Source organism: Mytilus galloprovincialis, chromosome 10, assembly GCF_965363235.1.
Source record: "Mytilus galloprovincialis chromosome 10, xbMytGall1.hap1.1, whole genome shotgun sequence".
NCBI classification, from domain to species: Eukaryota; Metazoa; Mollusca; class Bivalvia; order Mytilida; family Mytilidae; genus Mytilus; species Mytilus galloprovincialis.
In genome coordinates this window covers 78,295,612-78,319,585 of record NC_134847.1, presented here as the reverse complement: position 1 = coordinate 78,319,585, position 23,974 = coordinate 78,295,612, and the positions used below count along the sequence as shown (strand labels likewise).

The 23,974-nt window shown below is 32.3% G+C and overlaps 2 long non-coding RNA genes across 2 annotated transcripts; both read left to right on the top strand.

Moving 5' to 3' along the window:
* The first annotated feature begins 869 nt into the window (after positions 1-869).
* On the top strand, positions 870-9,931 carry LOC143049360 (uncharacterized). Its single transcript, XR_012970196.1, has 2 exons — positions 870-1,699; positions 9,236-9,931. It is a non-coding gene; the product is annotated as an uncharacterized LOC143049360 (long non-coding RNA).
* A 4,099-nt stretch (positions 9,932-14,030) lies between these two features.
* LOC143049359 (uncharacterized) lies at positions 14,031-15,571 on the top strand. Its single transcript, XR_012970195.1, has 2 exons — positions 14,031-14,584; positions 15,466-15,571. It is a non-coding gene; the product is annotated as an uncharacterized LOC143049359 (long non-coding RNA).
* The last annotated feature ends 8,403 nt before the right edge of the window (positions 15,572-23,974 follow it).

The window sequence follows — 23,974 nt, the reverse complement described above, 5'->3', positions numbered from 1 at the left end:
TAACACATACGCACAAAATGGCATATAGACCTTGCATATTAGCAAATATTAAAGACAAGATTACGCAAATTTACCATAGTATTATAGCACAAAGATAGAGTTGAAATATTACACATTTACTCAAACTTTCGATAAACATACCTAACATGTTTGCTTAAAAGATTAACACGAGCGGATTTTTGTAAAAAAACATTTGAAAATCTTTTTACATAAGATTTGTATGTTGTTGTTTTTTTATTTTTTAAATAAATTAACGTTTCACGATCTTAGATCTTATTTATCTTATTTAAATAAACTTCCTCGCTGACTTTTACATTAGGATTGTTACCTATAATCTGCACACGTAATCCTGTCATTTTAAGACTGTTTTACAGAGAGGTCCATGAACTGGTTTACAAGTTAAATTTGAAAAATGTATCTTTTACAGATTTCCAGATTTTCCGTTAGCAACGTATTTAAATCACCTATAACTGTATGGTCTGAAATGTATAAGTAACATAATAAAAGTTACACCAATATTGCATTAAGTGCTGAAGTGCTTCCGTCTAATTAACAAAACATGAATCATCTCCTATTTTATCTTCAAATAACAGAACATAATATATTTATCACATTTTATCATGATCATTTGATGTTTATTTTAGATTTTTTTCACTTTCACATTGAACATATATTATTTCAACTAAACTTTTAAAGAAACCAGGAAATGTAGTTGTCAATTTTAACCATCTATCAATAGACGTTATACTAGGTTATCATATCTACACTCATACATCCCTTCTCAGTATTATATATACTAGTACTCTTTCCAGGTCAATATATACTTTTACTGAATAAATAATCGATAGGCAATGTAAACATGGTAAACACGTCATAACTACATGCATATCTATAATGGCGACCAGCATGGCACAAGTCCCTTTACAAAAGTGTGAAATTTGTGAAATTAATGATGGAAGACGATATTGTATAGACTGTGAACAGAATTTCTGTAAGACCTGTGAAGAGTTTCATCTGAAGTCAAAATCATGCAGAGATCATGTTTTTCAAGATTTAGGACAAATAAACCCGGAAGAAAAAAAATTAACATGCAAAGAACACAACAAGAATATGACTTATTATTGCACTACCTGTTCTATGCTTGTGTGTAAGATTTGCCTTCCGAAAAGGCATAATAAGCATGATTTTTCCTTAACAAGCGAGGAAGCATTCAAATTTAAAACAGATCTTAAGGACGATATAGAACAGATGAAGAATGTAGTCCGATCAATTGCGCAACAGAGAGCAAATCTTGACGAGAAAACTAAAAAGTATTTGATAATGAACCAGAATTTAGTACAAGAAATGAATGAGAAAGGGAATGAATTAAAGAACGCTATTGACAAAATTGTGTGTGACAAAGTTGCTGATGTGAAAACCGAAGAGCAAGTCAATCTACAAAAGAAAACCGACAGAGAACGTTTTCTGAAAGATGCACAAGACAGAGGAGAAAGTGTTCTTTTAAAATTAAGCAATGCTGTTGAAAAGCAGGGAGACACGATGCTATTAAATTCACGCCAAGCACTACACGAGGCCATACAATCTATGCTGAACATCGTAATGTCAGACATGGAATTTCCTTCTTTAACTTTCGAAGACGGATCGTTGAATGAGATAGCATTGACCCAAATGATAGGGAGCGTGGTAATACACAAAGCAGGTAACAACGTAATATTAGGACCTTTATCACGATGTAGAAAGTAAAATAACAAAAATACTGATAACAGTTGTGTTTTTCTGACTTGGTAACTATTAACACCACTTGATCAATGCCACTGCTGGTGGATGTTTCGTCCCCGAGGGTATCATCAGTCCAGTAGTCAACACTCTTCAACTTTTTACTTGTTTGGCTTTATAAATATTTTGATATGAGGGTCACTGATGAGTCTTATGTAGACGCTACGCGCTTCTGGCGTTCTAAATTATAACCCTGGTACCTTTGATAACTATTAACACCACTGGGTCGATGCCACTGCTGGTGGACGTTTCGTCCCCGAGGGTATTACCAACCCAGTAGTCAACACTTCGGTGTTGACACAAATATCAATAATGTAGTCATTTTTATAAATTTCCTGTTTACCAAACTTTATATTTTTCGAAAAACTAAGCATTTTTTTTTTTATCCCAGGCATAGATTACCATAGCCGTATTTAGCACAACTTTTTGGAATTTTGGATCGTCAATGCTCTTCAACTTTGTACTTGTTTGGCTTTATAAATATTTTGATATGAGCGTCACTGATGAGTCTTATGTAGACGAAACGCGCGTCTGGCGTTCTAAATTATAATCCTGGTACCTTTGATAACTATTGGTAAGACATTTTCTTATATAGAGAATGGTGGATTCATATAAAAAAGAAGATGTGGTATGATTGCCAATGAGACAACTATCCACAAAAGACCAAAATGACACAGACATTAACAACTATAGGTCACCGTACGGCCTTCAACAATGAGCAAAGCCCATACCGCATAGTCAGCTATAAAAGGCCCCGATAAGACAATGTAAAACAATTCAAACGAGAAAACGTACGGCCTTATTTATGTTTGATTTTATAGATAGCTCACACTTGTATTAAATGAAGAATTTAAGGCGTATAAGATTATTGCATCAGTAAACAGGACCTCAATAGAACATTATCAAAATGATTTTGCTCAGTTGTATAACGATGGGCGATATTTATTTTTTGTACCGATGCATGTAATTAGGCGTCAACAAAAAGGGTGATACCAACAAAGTCTAAATTTATTGTATCAAATACACAAAAAATAACTCAATGTCAGGTATGGTAAAAAAATCTATGATTCTTTCATTAAATAAATCAAAATTTTTTGAATATGTTGAACGCATCTCTCCCATCGAACTAGAGATAAAGGATTCAACAGATGGATACAGTTGTTTACCTCATATCTTGACTTACATCTGGAAATTGACAATGAGGTATGCAAACAAAACTTTACGACAAATGAGATGATTTCAGCTTCCCAATTGTGAACCTTCCATTTCTATGTAGCATAATTCCAGCGTCGCGTAGCACACGGAGTTTATATCTCCCAATTGATACGATATTCCCGGGATTGTATTTCCTGTCATGATTTCTTTGTTTGAGGGTCGCTGCCCACAAGGAAGCTATTAAATCTAGAGTTCCAAATGGTGAAGTTGAAATCATCCCTTCGTTAATTTTACAGACACCATCACGAGTTGTTTCACAGATGATATCAGATATGTTCCTTATGTCGTAATTGCAATCCCTTTCCCTTTTTCACGAATATGAGCTACCGAATTAGACTATTTACCGATTTTGTAATAACATTAGCAAACGACGGGTGCAACATATGAAGTATGATCTGCTTACCCATCTGGAGCACATGAGATCACCCCAGTTTTTGGTCGGATTCGTGTTGCGTAGTCTCTAGTTTTCTGTGTTGAGTCTTGTGTACAATTATTGGTCTGTTTGTCTTTTTCTTTGTTAGCCATGGCGTTGTCAATTTATCTTAGATCTATGAGTGTGACTGTCCCTCTGGAATATTTCGCCCCCGTTTTTTTTTTTTTATTAAATCTTATAATGAAAAAAAAAAACAAGTAAAATTCAAATCACAAACATAATGAACTCCAAGGAAAACTCAAAATGGAAAATCCCTAATCAAATGGCAAAAGCCATCACACGAATGGAAAACAACTGTCATAGTTTCGACTTGGTACAGGCATTTTCTTATTTAAAAAAAGGTGGATTGAACCTGGTTTTATAGCGCTAAACCTCTCACTTGTATGACAGTCGCATCACATATATATTACAATCCGAACTATCTAAACACAGAATACTATTTAAAGAGGAATCATCTCTTCTGAAACTACTGGACCACAAAGACCCATACATGAATCACAGCTGGGTTATGTCGTTAAATAAATGGGTGCCTATTCATGATTAAAAAAGGAGCACAATGTAAAATAAAGCTTTGCATATCATACTTAAAACGGGACAGACCTTCGTGACCTGTGTATTGTCAATTTACAATAAAAAAATCAAACTTCATATATCAGTTATTGCCCTAAAATGAAGATTTTACCTATTTTATTCAATTTTTACTATGATCTTCACAGTCATAGATATAAAAGCAACTAAAAAAAGCATGCATAGTAAGCAAGTCAAGTTTCGTAAATAAGAAAACATGATCTTGTATACTATGATTAGGGATGAATAGAAATCTCATATAGCAAGCATTATAAGCAAGACTATATGTACAAAACAGTCAACATGTTAGAACCTTAAATTAGTAACTGTCCTTTAATCAATGACGATTTTCCCAATTTTTCCGATGATGCAAATTATATTGAAAACTTCACTAGTTGTTGCTTATTTTCTTGAAAACAACTGTATATAATAGATAAAAAAAAACAAAACAATAAAAAAATCATTAAAGATTAAAAATTTTCAGCAAGACAAGATCTATTTTTTTTCAATATGCCTATAATAGTTGGTCAACAGCTGACTAGTGGGGTTACAGTTCTTAATTGAAAATGTGTGAAAGCAAGATATGTACGTTAGTGCATTTTTATTTCTTTTAACAAATTTATAATTTACAACATATTTCAAACTATGACCTTGTAACTATGTGATATTGTTTTATTATAATGCAAAAATGCATGAAGACCGTACTTTGACATCCAATGGTTTTTCTTTTACAAATTGTGACTTGGGTGGAGAGTTGTCTCATTGGCACTCATACCACATCTTCTTATATCTATAAGTCATCCTTTTTTTCATTTAGAAATTAAATTATTTGCAAATTTTCTATGATAACTATCTTTGTATAAGACAGCCAATTTAGTGGTAAGAGTGAAATTTTAAAAGGAAATACAATATCAACAAATATACCTATACATGTATAAGTAGTCCACTTTAAAAAATGAAAGTATATTTAAAAACTTGTTTCTTGTCGTTTGTTTTTGTTGCAGTTTAGTGTTTCTGTTGTTCCATTGTTTCCTCTTAAAGTTGGTGGGTTACCCCTCGGGTTTTGTTTGTAACCCAAATTTCTTTTCGCTTAATCGATTTATGACTATAGCGTTATTCAAGCATGGACGCCATGTTATTAATCATCAAGATTACATGTACCTAAAAATTTGCAGCTGATCATTTGATTCGTTATCAACATAAACATAAAAATAATTGAACAGACAATTATGTACGATAATATATTGAAGATATATCTAAGTTATTTTAATTAATGTCATAGATTAACACATATCTAAAAAAATGTTTTACATTTTTACGAATGATACTTTATGGGCCGATTTCAATTGATTCTTTCTAGTATTTCGTCTGTTTACATCCTCAATATTGGCATTATGTTATGGTAATACATTGAGTATTCTGATCGCGTGCACAAGACAATTGTTTACTATTAACTAAAAAAAAACAAAATGCAGGGCAGGATCAAAATACTGTCTTCCAAACCATTAATATATAAGTGTTTTGGCTTAGTTTTACAAAACAATGTGTACGGTGTTTACAGTATTAAATTGATACTTAGCGCATGTGCAGTTTGAAATTGCATGGACTTCATTAGCAGAGGTATTCTCCTTACATAAAGATTGGTCCATGGACAATGGCTGACATTCAGGGTCGTAGCTAGAAAGAAACGATGTGGAAGCAAGTACTGCCGAGCGGAGCTTGGCGAAAAAAATTTTGGGACCCTATTATGCAGCAAATTTTTTTTTCTTCCGGTTTTCGGTCATAGGACGGTTAAAAGAGGAGCTATGTGTAGATAAAAATTTATGAATGTAAAACTATTAATAAATCTTCTGAACATAGTAATACATAAACAACACATATTTGTGATACATAATTTACTCAAAATTGTCCAAAATCTGCTCTTCGGGTCTTGGCAGAAACAAACTTCTCTATTACTTTGTCAACATTCAAACTGAAATCCCGATGAATATGCAGTAATGCTATGTAACTTTCGTTGTTCATTGCTGATCGTACATTTGTTTTCAATTACATACGTAGTACCGTGACTGATAGATCTCAGGGCCATCATGGCATGGTAGCACTCGCGAGATGTTATAAACCAGCGTACGTGTTCGGCATCGAGCGACCTCCCAATTGAATTCGTCAGAATTACATGCTAGGTCAGTTTCGTATGTTTCAGACAATATTGAGATTTGTTCGTTTGTGATATTTCCTACAACACGATGAAGCAGATACAGCACAAAGAAGCGATTTTCTGATAACTTGACGCGACCCCACTCTCCAGTTGCCTTATCATATGGTCTATGAACGCAAATAATAATGAGACTTTCCAATACTGTTTTGGCGTGGTTGCAGGGTGATTGGCTCCGGAAGTCTGTCAACCACATCGCCTCGGCATATTTTCAACGATATCGAAGGGATCTGATAATTCTAATGCCGATTGGTACATCTCATTCCAAACTGATGAACTGTACAATGTAAAATGTGCTCCAAAACTACATATCTTAGACTGAGTATTACAAATTCAAAAGTAAAAATCTTGTAAAAGATACAAGTAACCTTCCGATTTTGTCAATCTCCAAAAAAAAAAAACCCAATTATTTTGAAACCAAATGTCGTTATTTAATGATATTTCATCAATTAAACATAGTTGTTTCTTTTAACATTCAATTTATAAATTTTTATTTTGCCATTTCTATTTTTGCATGCCGAATCAATATGCACGCAATTTCGGAGCTACGATCTTTTTCTAATAAACAGCTTTATCAACACTTGTAACTAGGTTGTCAAACTAATGTCCGGGATAGACGGAAAAGACACCAAAAGTCTCCGATTCCGATTGACAGTCGGTCTCTCTCTCTTCTGCTTTTTTTTGTGTGTGAAAACGACGTGGATGCACGTGCTGTCGTGCCTCCGGGTAGCTACGCCCCTGACATTAATACAACCTAACCAAGAATTGGCTGACTGAACGATATTTCTATGTCTCAACTCACAAACGACAGGTTTTTGAACTGTAAAAACTTCAGAAAAAAATGAATAACCAATAATTTGTTGGATTGTGTTCTATTACTGATTGGTGCATTAGTGTCAATTTCATTGCATAGCAGGAGACGGTACCGGTATTTATACTTTTTTGATTCAATACGATTCGCGCAGCTGAATTTGTTACTTTCAATTTTTATATTTCGATTTGTGAGGTTAGAATTCGAATATATCGATAAATTAAAATTGCCTTGATGTGTAAATGTTTTAAACCAACACAAAGCAATCTTATTTATTTATTTAAATCGTAGCCAATGGCCTTTTAAGAAAAGATGTAATCTATATTTTTATTATTGGATAAAATTGGCTTAACTAATTCAGGAATCTGTTACCTCCTATTTGACGAAAGTTTGAGATTCTATGTGATCCCATGCACTAAACAAGACAGTTTTATTTCATAATACTCAGTGTTTGCATTAGAGAATGGCATGATAACTTATAAGGAACCGTACGATGTTGCGCTGTACCATGTTAGACATTTTCATGTTCAGGTCTTGAAATGTTTGGCTGTACGAATGTGCTAGACTATAATACCAAACAACACCTTTTTATGTTGATATTAACAAAACAAAAAACAAAAAACAAAACAAACCTACATCTTATTGAAAGAAGCAAGATAGAACTGTATATATATAAAGCACTTAGTCTAATTAGTTATTTGCATGAATGATCGGTTGATACTATTAGGAACAATAATTGTATAAAACCATACAAATAAAAGTCCTTAATGCTAGAAATAAATAATATCTGAAAAGATATTCAGAAATATTTTTTGTTCAACATTTATAGATAAAGGCAACAGTAGTATACCGCTGTTCAAAACTCATAAATCCATGGACCAAAAAAAAATCGGGGTAACAAACTAAAACCGAGGGAAACGCATTAAATATAAGAGGAGAACAACTTCACAACACTAAAATGTAACACACACAGAAACGGACCAAGCATCAGACAAAATCCCACGAGAATAACAAATATAACATCAAAACCAAATACATGAATTTGGGATAGACAAGTACTGTGACACGTCTTATCGCAATGTGAAATTACACTCAAAAATAAGAGAAAACAAAGGACGCAACGTTAAAATGTAACACACACAGAAACGAATAATAATATAACAATGGCCATATTCCTGACTTGGTACAGGACATTTTTAAAGAAAAAATGGTGGGTTGAACCTGGTTTTGTGGCATGCCAAACCTCGCGCTTTAATGGCAATGTTAAATATAACATTGAAATGACAACATAATAATACAGGACTACAATACAAATAAATAGGAGAACGTATTAGACAAAGAAACACATGATTAATGGATGACAAAAAGCATCAGGTTTAAAATTCAATACGCCAAAAAAACGCGCCTCGTCAACACAAGACTCACCAGTGACGCCCAGATATAAAAGATCGAAATTGAAAAAAAGTACAAAGTTTTACAGCACTGAAGATCAAAAGTTGAAAAAGGTTGTGTCAAATACGGCTATGTTTTTATGCTTGGGATAAGAACATCCTTAATATTTAGAACAATTAATGCTATTGCAAACAGTAAATTTTATCAAATGAATATAAAAGATATACATTATGAAACTGAAGTATTAACTAATTACAGAAAACAAACACGAATACATAATGTTAAGACCAACACAGAATAGACACACCCGACTCAGTCCAGGCCTCAAAGCAGTAAATCATAAAAATGACGTCACATACGATGGTGAAAAGGCACAAAAATTACGTCACATTTGAATTTATGAAATTTCTGAAACAGCAGAAAAATGACGTCACATATGAAAAACTATATCTCAAAAGTAAGATAGAATTAGGATTGATTTAAGATTATAATAGAACTAAATACTGATATTGCATTTAAACACAATGCATATTGCAATACTTATTAATAGCAATTAACTATAATATATATATGTCCAGTTTGTTATGAATCCAACTTCAAACGTAAATTATCGTACAGATTACGTTGAACAAAATTAAATCTAATAAATGAAGGCGGTGATTAATTTTTCTTTCTATAACACATAAATATAATAGAAAAGACGTCAACACATTTGACAAAGTCCGATGAGAATTATAAATATAACATTAAACATTTAGAACTTGAATTATTTCTATATTCTTCTTTAAGTTACAAGAAACGTACGTACATTTTTTCTTTGTTATTGTAGATGCATTACTGGCTTGTCAAAGGTCCCATATCATTGGCAGATGTAAAGAAGATAGTGGATTACAAAAGTTCAAATCATTGCCACCTTTAATTCTATCAGACATTGACATAGATAAATTTCATTTCTTGGCCAATTCTTCACAATATAAAGCAAAGCTTGAACAACAGCTTAAGCTAAGTCATGCTAAAATAACTTGGCCGTCATCCATGAGTGATTCTAAGATTGTTATAGAGTGCACCTTAACCAAAGAAACAGAAGACTGTAGAAAACTTGCTAAGTCCTGGGAAGACGATATCAGACAGCAATTAAGTACACATGTAGATGTCTTGGTTACAAAGAAAAATACTATAAAACAGGAAGCTTGGAGTTGTGTCATGCAAAAACTACAGCAAATTCACATATCAGATCCGGAAGATGTAATCATAAGAGTGCAGAAACCACCTGCTTGTGAAATTATTGTTGTTGGTTATGAAAAAGCAGTGAAACAAGTTTCTGATATTATAAAAAAAAATCAGTTAGAAAAATTCATGACAAGAAAAAGAAACCTCATAGAATGACAAAAATTACAATAAGATCTACAAATGAGTAAATCATCAAGGACAACCTTTTTGAAGTAATTTCCCATAATGACAATTTTTTTCTCAAATTCGTTGCATCTTGAAAACTTGTATTGTCAATAAAAAGTTTGCTTTGCAACCGTTTCATTTCTTTTCATAATTTTATAAAGCATAGTTTCAAAAGTCATGTTTGAAAAACTAATAAAACTTTTGATACTTTTTATAGTTTTTGAAAGAAAACATGTACCAATAACTCTTTAGATGAAAAATGTAAAGAGTATCATTTATAGTTGAATTTTCAATGGTTTTTATTTTAAAACAAAGTCAAGAATCTTTTGTAGTTTTGTTATTTATAAACTATCAATTTATAACAGTCTTTTAAAAAGCTTGTTGTTTTGAAAAAAAGTAGCAAATATCCTTAATAGAGAGATACAAACTATAAATAGCAAAAATAACTAATCAACAAGAAAAGATGTACACATAAGTACGATTAGCACTAGTATTTGTTTACTCCAAAACGAGTTGTTACATGAAATATAAAGAAAACATAAATTATAATTTTTTGACCCCGTTGTAGCGAAAAGGGCATTAAGTTTTACCCTTGTCCTTTTGTACGTCCGTAAGTTCGTCCGTCCGTGCGTATGTACATCTAGCCACCAAATTGGTTTCCGTTCTCCAACCTTAAGTTTGCCTCAACCAAACGTTATGATAATTTTACACCATTTATTACCACAAAAGACAGATCACGTTGGAATTTCGGTGGCGTCACTTTTACTCTTCTGGAGTTATGCCCCTTTACAAATTGCTATTTTTGTCCGTTCTCGTACTTTGGTTTGCCTTAAAAGGTGTTATGAAAGAACCAAGTATTATGAAACTTATGCACAATGCTAACAACCACAAAATACAGATCATGTTTGAATGTTGATGTAGTCACTTAAACCGTTTCAGAGTTATGTCTTTAACAAATGAAAAAAAAAACTTGCAGAATTTTGGTGGCGTCATTGATCTGTTCTAGAGTTACACCCCTTTACAAATGGAAAAAAAACCTCATTTTTATGACCTAACGTAGCAGACGGGTCATACAGTTTTCATCTGGTCCGCCTGTACGTCCGTTCGTCCGTCCATACGCCCTAAAGTTTGCTTCCGTTCTCTAACTTTCGTTTTCCTCAACCAAATGCAATGACACTTATACACAATGCCTATTTCTAAATTAAACATCAAGTTTGAATGTTGGTGGTGTCAATATAACCGTTCTAGAGTTATGCTCATTTATAAATGAAAAAAAATGCTGAACTTTTCGTTTGCGTTCTCTAACTTAAGTTAGCCTCAATCAAATGTTATGAAACGTATACACGATGCGTATTACCGCAAACTACAGATTTGAATTTAGTTGTGCCCTTCAACCGTTCTAGAAATATGCCCCTTTTCAAATAAACAACTTTCGTTTTCGTTTCTTTTCTCTAACTTAAGGTAGCGGCAACTAGTTATAACGAAACGTACGTATACTACTTATTATTACAAAACTCTGATCAATAACAAATTTGTGAAACGTCACTTTCACTGTTCTTAAGTTATGTCCCTTTATAGCGTTATATAACAGGCAAGTGAGACATCATCTGTATCCAATTGACACAATTCCCATTTATATTAATCTCGTTCATCATTTCAACACTGAAACACTTAAGCAGTATCAGCCTATATGATCTTGCAATACTCATAACTATAACATTAGACGAAAGTACTTCTAAAATAATTGTAGGGCAACTTTTATTCAAAGCTCTTTTCTATCTCTAGTTCGTTATGGAACACTATCCGGGTGATGTCAGACACCATTTATCAAACTAAAGCCCTTCCGAGTATGTAATTAAGATTTAAACATAAAATCCAAATTTTACTATTAAATCGATAACTTAAGGAATAATAACCCCTACCAGACATAAGATTGATTGAAGTAGGTTAGTAAAATATCGTGGAAGTATCCAAAGCACGTTTTAAAGGTCCCGATATAAATCAATCAAACGAAAAAACTTAGTATTAAGTTTGGTATGTGCTTTTGTTTTTATACAAGATAAATCTAGTGGAGATCATCATCCGCAATAACGGTACAACATGTGAATTCATTTTTTCCTTATAAAATGCGTTCAATATTAAGCGTAGATGACGGTGTTGATTCTAAACGGTCTTTTAATTTCTTCTTCAAGATTAACACGGGTTTTGTATAGTTTATTCACACTGTTCATATAAATAAATACCTACAGTAGTAATAATGTCCAAAAAATACAACACTGTATTATTTATTCATTGGTATTTTTTTCAATTTATAAAAAAAACTATTTCATATAATTTTTGTTATTTAAAAGAAGTGTAATGAACAACAATTATATCTTTTTTACGTAATATTATTGTTCTATCAATTCGACCTTCCGACGCATAACATGTCTCATCTCTCCATGGACGTGAAAATGAAGGTAATATATCTTGTCCTTATATTACTTTCTTATGTTGAGAAATATTTTATTTGTATTGTAAAACACTTAAACTTCATACTTGAATATTTTCCTGGTTTGTTTTATGTTTTTTTGCACTGATATTTGTGCAAATTAATTTTTTCAGTCTGTTCGATATCTTTCATCTCTTTTGTAACACGGTGATGACAGATGTACCCATATTTTGACTATTTTTTTTAATATGTCTGTTTAGTTTACGCATCGTTGTACATATAACGGAAATGATGAGACTTTTGTACAAAGTGAGAGGTCTAGAGCTATAAAACCAGGTTCAATCTACCATTTTCTACATTTGAAAATACCTGAAAGTCAGGAATATGACAGTTGTTGTCCTTTCTTTTTTGATGTGTTTTGTCATTTGATTTTGCCATGTGATTAGGGACATTCCGATTTAATTTTCCACAGAGTTAAGCCTTTTTGCTCTTTAAGATAATCGCATCCGATGTAAAATACAAGCATATTTATAGATCAAATGAATAATCTAAATATTGACCAGAGAACCTGATGAGGATGTACGGCCTAGGTCCGGTTGTGATCTAAATTGATATCAGAAACAACATGCGGAATAAAAACAATAAAACAGTTAATCCGACACAATAGAAAGAATACTTAAATAATCATATGACACCAATACTCTTGGGAACAAACTATGAGTGTCAAAATTAAGCTCTCATTACAAATTATAATGATCATAAAACTGCAAAATGTCTTTCAAAAAACAAAGACATTATAGAAATGCTTGATTACTCCTTAGATTGGTTTAGACACGTGTAATAATTTAATTATTGAGGAAAACGGTGACCTCCTTCTATACCTTGCTTACAACTTATTATTGTATTTTAACGTAAGTTATGTCAATATGTACATTTCAGTGTGTCGCTCACTCTGCTGTTTACATGGGGTTTGTTACCAGGATATCCATACATTGAAACACAAATGTGCGTGCTACCGTGGTTTCACAGGTGTAAATTGTGATACAGGTAGGTTAGATACATTTGGTATTCCGAAACATGAACGACTATTATCTAGCGGGAAAGATGTCAGATATGTATAAGATATAAATATTGCTTTGTGTAAGACTAATGTTCTCCTATGAAATTATATGAAAAAGGGTAAAAAAAGGAAATATTGGATTTAAATTAATATGACATCAATCGTTTAAAAAAAAAAATAAAATAGGAAGATGTAGTACGGGTGCAAATAAGACAACTCTCCATCCAAGTAACGATTCATTAAAGTAAACCATTATAGGGCAAGGTACGGTCTCCAACACGGAGTACTTGCAGCCGTCAAATGAACATCTCAATCTTCTAGAATCTTGAACTAATCAACCAGAATAACTTATTTGATACCATGTCCTTATTCGTGTTTTGTTTTTACTAAGCATATTTAATACTTCATCAGTATGATTAACTTGTGTCGCATATCTTTTGCATATTAAAGTTAAAGAAATATGTTTACAAAAAGTTGTTTGTTTTGACTAGTAAAGAATGATAATAGAACAATGATAATGAAAAATAATCATAGTGTATTAAAGAATACATTTCTATAGGACGTTGGCTTAATGCTGAAACATGATTGACATAGATTGTGTCTTTTAACTTATAGAAACTATAACTTCCTAAGTTTGAGTTCTATACTGGGGTTTATGACTGAGATAGATTGCACACTGATGATAACATAAATATAGAAAGATGTGGTATGAGTTCAATGAGATAACTCTTCATCCAAGTCACAATTTTATAAAGGTAAACCATTATAAGTCAAGGTAAGGTCTTCAACACGGAGCCTTGGCTCAAACTAAACACCAAGCTATAAATGGCCACAAAACAAATTACGAGTGTTAATCCATTCAAACAAGAAAACCATCGGTCTAAGATATATAATAAGAAAAAAAGCAACGAGAAACAATTATGAACCGCATCAACAAACGACAACTACTGAACATCAGATTCCTGTCTTAGGACAGGTACAAACAATAGCAGCGGGTTTAAACATTTTATTGATAGTAAAACTTTACCCGTATCTGTAATAATAGTAAAACATCATAACATAGAAAGATGTTTATTTCACCAGACATATTTTTATTAAAAAAGGTATCTACTCAAAATTAAGTAATTTTACTTGCTTAACAGAACCACAAGTTTCAAGTACTACAACAAGTACCATTTCTCCAAACTCCGGAACAACATGTGCTGACAATCAATATGTCAAATGTACTGAGCAACATGTATGTGCTGATGTCATCCTAAGAATCAGGTGTCCTTTATCTTGTGGATTATGTGGTAAGTAGGTGAACAATGCTTTTTGTTTTGACAAGAACGTTTACTTTGACTTTACTCTTAGTTGTTTACTATAACAATGACATTAGTTATTCTGACTATAACATTGTACATATTTATTATAAAGTAATCTGAAGTTGGTGTTATTTCATTGATTTCTATATAGAAGATATCCTTTTCTGAAATATACCATTTTCTGCGAATGATTGCTCTACAAATTAAAAGTATACAAATAATCTAAAATAATATATGTTTTGTATTGAATGTATCAACTTATAAAAAGTAGAATCACAAAAAAAGATTACGACATTAATATTATTAAGTCGTACCTGTTAATGAAAGTTTCAGTACAGAAAAAGTGGAATTAAAATGTGCATTAACAATTAAGACGCACACAATGTGTACATAAATCATAGAATAAGTGTATTATAATTAGCGGTTCTTAAAGTGAGGAAAATAATCAGTATTTTGACAAATAATTATAATGATGCTTTGGCTCAGCCGATTTGCAAATTCTAAACCTTCAATTGATAAATTATGATCTAGGACAAGCGATACGATTTCAAAATACACATCAAAACTAAAAGAAATAAAGAACAACATTTAATCCCTCCCAGTGTTAATATGTAGTATCGAAACATGAATGGTAAATTAAATCATACTAAGACATTACAGCTATTTTACTTGATGAATTATAATTTATATAGAAAATTTTATAAATTAATCTTTGCATTATCTTTATATGTTATTCATACTGTTGTTACTGTAGTAAAGTGTCAAACTGTGTCATTTGCCTTTACATTAAGAATAAAACGGATCTTTTACATGTAGTTCGTCAGGAACTATGATACTACTATAAAAATAACCAATAATCTTTTTTCCAGGAACCAAACCAACTGCTGCATGGATACATATAATTGGGAAATGATCTGCTAGATACGTTTGCCTAAAAAATCATAATAAATGATAAAAACTATTGCTTAAATTTAACACATTTTGATCTATTATATGGTATTTCAATTATAATCATATCTTTTCTTCTGTAAAGATGTCTCTTCTCATATTCTTTTAATAACCTGACATTACCACCAACAAGTTAAATGAAAGGAAAAGACGACTAAAGCATAAAAACATTATCATCTTGCAGTGATTGAAATTAAAATTTAAGAAAATGAATTCAACAAAACAAACGCAAAATATACTATAGTGATACCTAAACTTATCCGTCAATAACAAACTGAAAACATCGTGACAATAACAGAAAAACGATACAAAATAATGAAAAATACCAGATATAAAAAAACAAAAACAAGCACGAACTCCACCAAACATTAAGATATAATTCAGTCATATTATTTAGTATCATAGGAATATCAAGCAGTAATATTTACGTTTTTAATACAATTGAAAATAGCTCTTATCACCGACAAACTATGTAAATGGCATTGAAAAAAGAGGCTGGTCAAATAACATAAACAGAGCATAGTAAACCTTTTTGACATATACATTATCACATGATTTTGAAAGTATCTATTACATGAGAAAGAAAGAAAAAAAAACCAACAACTTTATAAATCAATGTCATGCATTCAAAGCACTTATTAATCTAGATTTGCCTTCATCGATAGAGCTCAAAACAGAATAACTGAAAGAAAATGATGTATAAAAACCGAATCAAAAGATTTACATGTATGCTTAAAATGGAATAGAAAATAAAAGCCAAACAGATCTATTTAGAAATAGAAATGATTTTGTCAACTTCATGACCACAATATTTCCCTCCCCTTTTCAATGGGGATCAGAAAACATAACCTCCTTCCCCCTTATTTTTATATGAGTTAAATGGTCGTTTCGTAGCACAATTGATTGAAACATTTGAGAATTCCCTTAAAAATTTACTTTTTTCGACACTTTTCCACTACGTCCAGGAGAGTTTGTAGTTCTGAATCTATAAAAGTTGGATTTCTAGCTCATATCAATTTTAACATATTTGTTGTGCAGTAATACAATAATTGAACTACGTCGTATATATAAAGGCAACAGTAGTATACCGCTGTTCAAAACTCATAAATCTATTGACAAAAAACCGCATTAAATATAAGAGGAGAACAACGACACAACATTAAGATGTAACACACACAGCAACGGACTAAGCATTAGACAAAATCCGATGAGAATAACCAATATAACATCAAAACCAAATACATGAATTTGGTATTCGCCTCTGATCTGTTTAAAGTATGAAACCATGACACTTCGAATAAAACACACTCACACATATAATGATTATTACCGATTTATTGTTTTGTTGTACCTATTTAAAATATTACATCCCAGTTCCTTTGTTCTACCAGGGGTGTTGTGATTTGGATCACCCCTACCAGATCCTTCTAGTTGGACTGTCCTTGCCCTGCATGCTTTCCGGTTTTCTGTAATTTATTGAAAGAAATGCTAAATCCACAATAAAACTTAGAAATATTTAGAAAAAATGTATAGTTGAGTGTTATGAGTATCAAATGAAAGGTGAAGAGCTGGTGATCCTTGTAGAACAGATTTTGACTGTTATTGTAACATGTGTAAATAATACAAACATGTATGAATGCAATTTAAAATTAAGGGAATATATATTGGCGGCTTCCCAAGATATGAAGAACCAGTTTTATTGTACTTAAAGTTCAGTTAACCAGCACACTTTGATGTAAAAATAACGGTATATCGATCCATCCCCCATACATACCTAAAGTGAACATTAAGGAGGAAAGGAATCGAAGTGTGGGGAAGAAATGGAAGGTGAATATTGATTTAATGGTTGGTGTTTAACGCCATGTTTTACGCTATTGCGATTTTCTTATTAGTCAAACTGTTATGGGCATAGTACACCGGAGTGCGAGGAGTGAACTACTGACCTTCAATAGGAAATTATAAGATCAACATAGCAACTGAAATAGAGACAAGGAACGGTGACAGAGGATTGTTTTGTTATTCGGAATGTGAATTTTGCAATCCTTGAAGAGTTGGTTTGACATATTGTGTTATATTTCAATGTAATATTTTAGTCAGTACTTATTCTTTTTTATGAACTTTAGCTCATAGGTTGCTCAACACAAAAGCAAAATGTAAAATCACACAAGTACTGAACTACAAGGAAAATTCAAAACGGAAAGTTCCTAATCAATTTTCAAAATCAAATGATAAAAAGCATCAAAGGAATGCACAACAATTGTGATATTCCTGATTTGTACATGAATTTTCAAATGTAGAAAATGGTGAAAAGAATGAATAATTAGAGACAACTACAAGTTGAATTTAAGTTTATTCCACAAAAAGGAACAAGCGCAAATTGGATTGTTTCAGAAAAAAACATTTACGCTTAATGCATATTATCAACCTACCAACAGAAAAGAAAATTATAGATTATACTGCTATTCAGCTAAAGCTCAATATCATTTAAAAGAGGGACGAAAGATACCAAAGGGACAGTCAAACTCATAAATCTAAAACAAACTGACAACGCCATGGCTAAATATGAAAAAGACAAACAAAAAACAGCACACATGACACAACATAGAAAACTAAAGAATAAACAACACTAACCCCACCAAAACACTAGGGGTGATCGCATGTGCTCCGGAAGGGTAAGCAGATCCTGCTCCACATGTGGCACCCGTCATGTTGCTTATGTGATAACAAATCCGGTAAATAGTCTAATTCGGTAGGTCACTTTCATGAAAGGGAAGGTGATTGTAGTTACGACGTAAGGAACATATCCGATATCATTTGAGAAACGGTTATTCCATAACGGTCAACCAACTCGTGATGGCGTCCGTAAAATTTACGAAGGGATGATTTCAACTTCACCATTTGGAACTCTTGGTGTAATAGCTTCTTTGTGAGCAGCAACCCTCTATCAAGAAAATCATGATAGGAAATGCAAGCACGAGAATATTGTATCAATTGGGAGATATATACCCCGTATGCAGGTGCTGCTGGAATGTTGCTACTTAGAAATGGAAAGTTCACAATTGGAAAGCTGAAATCATCTCTTTTGTCGTAAAGTTTTGTTTTCAACCGACCCTCATTGTCAATATCTAGATGTAAGTCAAGATATGAGGCCGACTTAACTGTATCTGCAGTATACTTTATCTCTAGCTCGATTGGATAGATGCGTTCCACATAGTCACCAAATTTTGAAGTATTTAGTGAAAGAACATCATCTATGTAGTGAAAAATAGAGTTAAAGGATATTGCTAACTTCTTATCTTTCTTCCTTAGAAATTCCTGCATGAAGTCAGCCTCATAATAATAACGAAACAAGTCGGCAAGAAGAGGGGCACAGTTTGTTCCCATTGGAATGCCGACAGTCTGTTGAAAAACACGTCCTCCGAACGTAACAAATATGTTATCAATCAAGAAATCAAGAATCTTGATAATATCAGTTTCAGAGAATTTTTTGTTCGAATCAGAGTGATCCTTTACAAAGTAGGATTTATCCCTCCCTAAGACAAGATACTTGTATCTACTTTGGCAATTCTTCTTTACGAAGCAAAGTAATACCAACTCTTTCAATTTGTCTTTTAGTTTGGAATGTTGAATACTAGTGTAAAGAGTAGAAAAGTCGAATGTTTTAATACAGTTACAAGATGAAAGAGAGTTAGATTGTATGTACTCTAAAAGATCTTTGGAATTTTTAAGTATCCACATCTGATAAACGTCCCCTCTAGAATAGGCAATTTCACAATAACTTTGAAGCCCGTCTTTGATTGCTGATAAAATAGATGTTTATAATTTAGAAAGAGGTTTCGTGGAGTACTTGGAAGACCCAGCAATATACCGTTGTTTGTAAGGACACTTATGTGGTTTAGGTATCCAATACAGTGATGGCAGATCCAGTTCTTCATCTTTGGTTGAAATTCCAAAGGAACACAGAACAGACCTATGATTATCCAGGATTTCCTCTTTGGTAAGTGTCGTGAGGGTATATGTTGAGTTTCCAAGTGAATTGTCAATACCTAATTCGTTTATCAAGCAGTTAATGTAATGAGTTTTACACACAAAAACGATGTTGTTTGGGGCTTTATCTGCAGGTACAACAACATATTTATCATGGAGGTAGGATAGGTGTTTTGCAACATTTGGGTCTTTAAAGATTGACGTAGCATGGGCATTGATAGACCCATTCAGTTTCTTAAGTCTGATTTGTATCAACGACCTCACTGCCTTAATCCATTCGGAAAGAGTGTCTACGTCTTCCTTCTCGCGCCTAGCCCATTGCCTGGCATAATCCGCAACTGAATTCATCAAAATTTTAAAGTAGTATTTCCAATTGATGGATTTAGGCTCACGATATTTCGGACCTTTCGATAACACATTTCGTAGAGAAGTGTTATTAACAATGTTGAGGTCACCGGTAATAACGTGGCCAGCAGGATTATATGTGAATTGGGAACTATCACAAGTGCAATCAGGAGGTTTAAACTTGAAGTCGTCAATATCGAGATCCTGCAAAACGTGTTTGTAATTGAAAATTTTAGTTGCAATAGGTTTGGTATAGGTATAAGAAATGATCGGTACAGACTGGTCTTTGAAATAAGGAGGTATTTTCGATTGAACTAATTTATGATGAAGGATATTGCCTAAGTTGACGCCATCGATACCTTTGTTGGCAAAGGAAAGATTAAGGGATGACAGTTATCAATTTCATTAACATTCTACGTTACATACAAAATAATGGATATGGATCTAATTTATAATCAGCTATCAAAGGTACCAGGATTATAATTTAATACGCCAGACGCGCGTTTCGTCTACATAAGACTCATCAGTGACGCTCGTCTCAAAATAGTTATAAAATTTTCATTCTCAAACAAAATTATAATTTTATTTGAAATTTATTACTTCTATCAATTTCATTCAACGTTCACATACACAATAATGGAAATGGATCTTATTCATATTTCTTATCATTATCAAACACAATTTAACTTTATATGAACATGATTACTTCTAACAACAGGAAATGTTGATGGTGTGTTTTTTTTTACATTGACAACATTAACAAATTAAGTTACATAACAAAAACAATATAGTGACAAGTCAACGTTATACTCATATATAATAGTTTAAGTTACAAAATATATTATAGTATATTTAGCGCAAACAATTACATAATGATTACATTAAAATACAGAAAACGATTAAAAATACTATTGAAAACTATTGTTTCTGTATTTGTAACACATACGTGTTTCTTGTACAATGCAAGGTTTTAAAGGCAATTTAAGAGTCATTCTCTGTAAGCATCAAAATCATGTGGAAATGACATGTCACAGAATTGGTTCAAAATTTGTAAAAATGTTCTAACAGTTGAGATATACTGAAAAATACAACCAGTTTCATGTAAAACTATGTGGTTGCTATGGTAACGACTTAAACACTTTTTGGTCAATTTTGGTAAGGAAAAAAGGGAAAAAATGTGCAATTTCAGTTAGATGAATACAGCCATTATGAGAATAAAAAAGAAAATTGTGTTTGTTATTATGAATAAGTATGGTTACGACATACTTAAAAATTGCATTAAAAAAAATATATTATATAGCAGTTATATCAAGAACCTAGCTCCAAAAAGGGTCAAATTCCATGTGTATTACAAAACCAATTTTATGCTGTTTTGAAGGCTTTGAAAATTTTCAACCCAGATTTTCCCAATATGGCTAAAATAATTTTTAAATAGTTTAACCATTGCTAAATCAAAATACAAAAAATTGGGAAGGGTATATTTGACAATTTTGCAAAATTTTTCTAAAACATGGTTTTTCGAAATTACTGTTTTTGGTATTGATACAAAAAAAACATTGAAATTGACAAGAATGCTTTATTTGTCTGCAAATACTAAATCTTGATCTCAGAAAAAATAAATGTTATCAAAATTAAAAATAACAACTGATGAACTCTAAAATCTCAATTTAAAGCCCATTTTAGTTACCCCTGTGTAGCAGGAGTAGCTTTCCCTGAATTACTCTTCAAACAAGAAGACACAAACGGTTGTATTTATCTACAGAAAACAATTCCATGACAAATGTATTTCAAAGTACTATAAACACAATAGAATGTGTTTTGTTTACCGCTCGAGGTATAACCATAAATAATACTGTTGAAAACATCCCCAGTGCTCTACTGAACTTGTGAAAATGAAGTTATTCCATCAATTGGTCATTGTAATAAATTATTTAAGTTGAAATTTTACAAATGATTTTTTTTGTAATATTTAAAAGAGGGACGAAAGATACCAAAGGGAAAGTCAAACTCATAAATCTAAAACAAACTTACAACGCCATGGCTCAAAATGAAAAAGACAAACAGAAAAACAATAGCACACATGACACAACATAGAAAACTAAAGAATAAACAACACGAACCCCACCAAAAACTAGGGGTGATCTCAGGTGCTCCGGAAGGGTAAGCAGATCCTGCTCCACATGTGGCACCCGTCGTGTTGCTTATGTGATTACAAATCCGGTAAATAGTCTAATTCGGTAGGTCACATTCATGAAAGGGAAGGGGATTGTAGTTACGACGTAAGAAACATATACGATATCATTTGTGAAACGGTTATTCCATAACGGTCAACCAACTCGTGATGGCTTCCGTAAAATTTACGAAGGGATGATTTCAACTTCACCATTTGGAACTCTTGGTTTAACAGCTACACATTCACAACAATTGCTCATGCAAAATGCCATTTAATGGAGAAAGGAAAAGGTAAAATATGTGCCTGGTGTTGAGCGAAATTGGAACACACCAACATGTAGACAATTAAAAGAAGAGGTTGGGTCGAGTAGTACTTGCTGTGAACCTGATGACAAGAGAAAATGTTCTGCCAGAAAGAGACACTATATCAAATCTTCAACTGTATGAACGTGGTAAAAAATATTTTTCCTGAAATTATTGATGTGGGGTTGGGCCAAGGAACAGAACTCCATGCCGAGATCACCATTAATAGCATTATCTACTAAACAGCTGCGCCATGAGCGCATGATACGTCCGTCATATTTTCAAAGAGACAATATACGTGTAGTGTCTTGAAATATGAAATTTATTTATATGAGGCTTAGAAGCGGGAAAATGCGAGGTTCTACCAAGCATTTTCCCGTTTCGTGCCGAATACAAATAAATTTCATATTTCAAGACACTATACGTATATTGTTTTTATACTGAAATCGATAAAAAAATTAAAAAATAATAAAAATATGAAACAAATATTATTAAAAATAAGTGTTTGGAATTTCCCCTTGGGGTACCATTTTGGGGTATTTCCCTATGAACGTAGTCTAGATGGTAAGCATTGACAATTTAAGGAATTGGAAAGGGAAAATGAATTTAATTAATAACATTTGATAAACATGGTATATAAATTACCAATTTGAAGACATAACAGGTTTAAATTCATAAAAGTTTGACCATTGTTACTACACGTTGTCATGGTTGTGACGTGACGTTGTAAGTAGGCGGGGCTTATAGGTGAGTTGAGGTCATTGACGTATAAAGCTAACGTTTATACGTATAGCTTTATCTGTATATTAAAATAGCTGATTGCAGTATAATTGTCGTTTAATGTATATACAAACAACTTCAAAATTTCACAAAGACAATATTAGCATACAGGGTTAAACAATCAAAAGTTTGTAAGAAATAATTTCAGAAATATACCGAGATTTAAAATAGTCCAAAAGTTATATAGAATTTAGAGGAATCCACAAATAGTTAATTCCACTACGCGATTGAATGATTTTGACGTTTGTGGTTCAGCGTATTTTGTAATTCATAATAGAATTATATATTATTGACATAAAATAGAACAATATCATACTAATATATTGCAAAACACAAAGGCCAAGTTATGATTCATTTAAGACAATTACAAGTTGCATTTAAGATTATTCCACAAATAAGCCTAATTTCATTCGATATTTTATAGTGTGTCTTTCTATGTTGTGATGTTTCACTTTTGTTCCAGGTAAGGCTGGAAGTTGCATTTGGTACATTTAACGTTTAAACCAGCTGTATGTGTTTGCTCCTATTCAAAGTCAAGAACCTGATGTTGAGTGGCTGTTGTTTGTTTGTCTGATTCATAAATGTTTCTCGTTTCTGTATTTGTTTTTTTTATTATCTTGAATCGAGTATTTATATATTCCAGTGAATTCCATTTTGACATCAAGACAGAAACAAGTAGCTGATAGCCAAGGCTCCGTTTTTAAAACCGTACTTTGACCTATAAAGGTTTATTTTTACAAATTATGACTTGGATGGAGAGTTATCTTATTTGCACTGGTGCAAAAAATATTGTCTAAGAAAAAACTGTCGGTCAAAATATGATGAACAACAACAAATTTATGA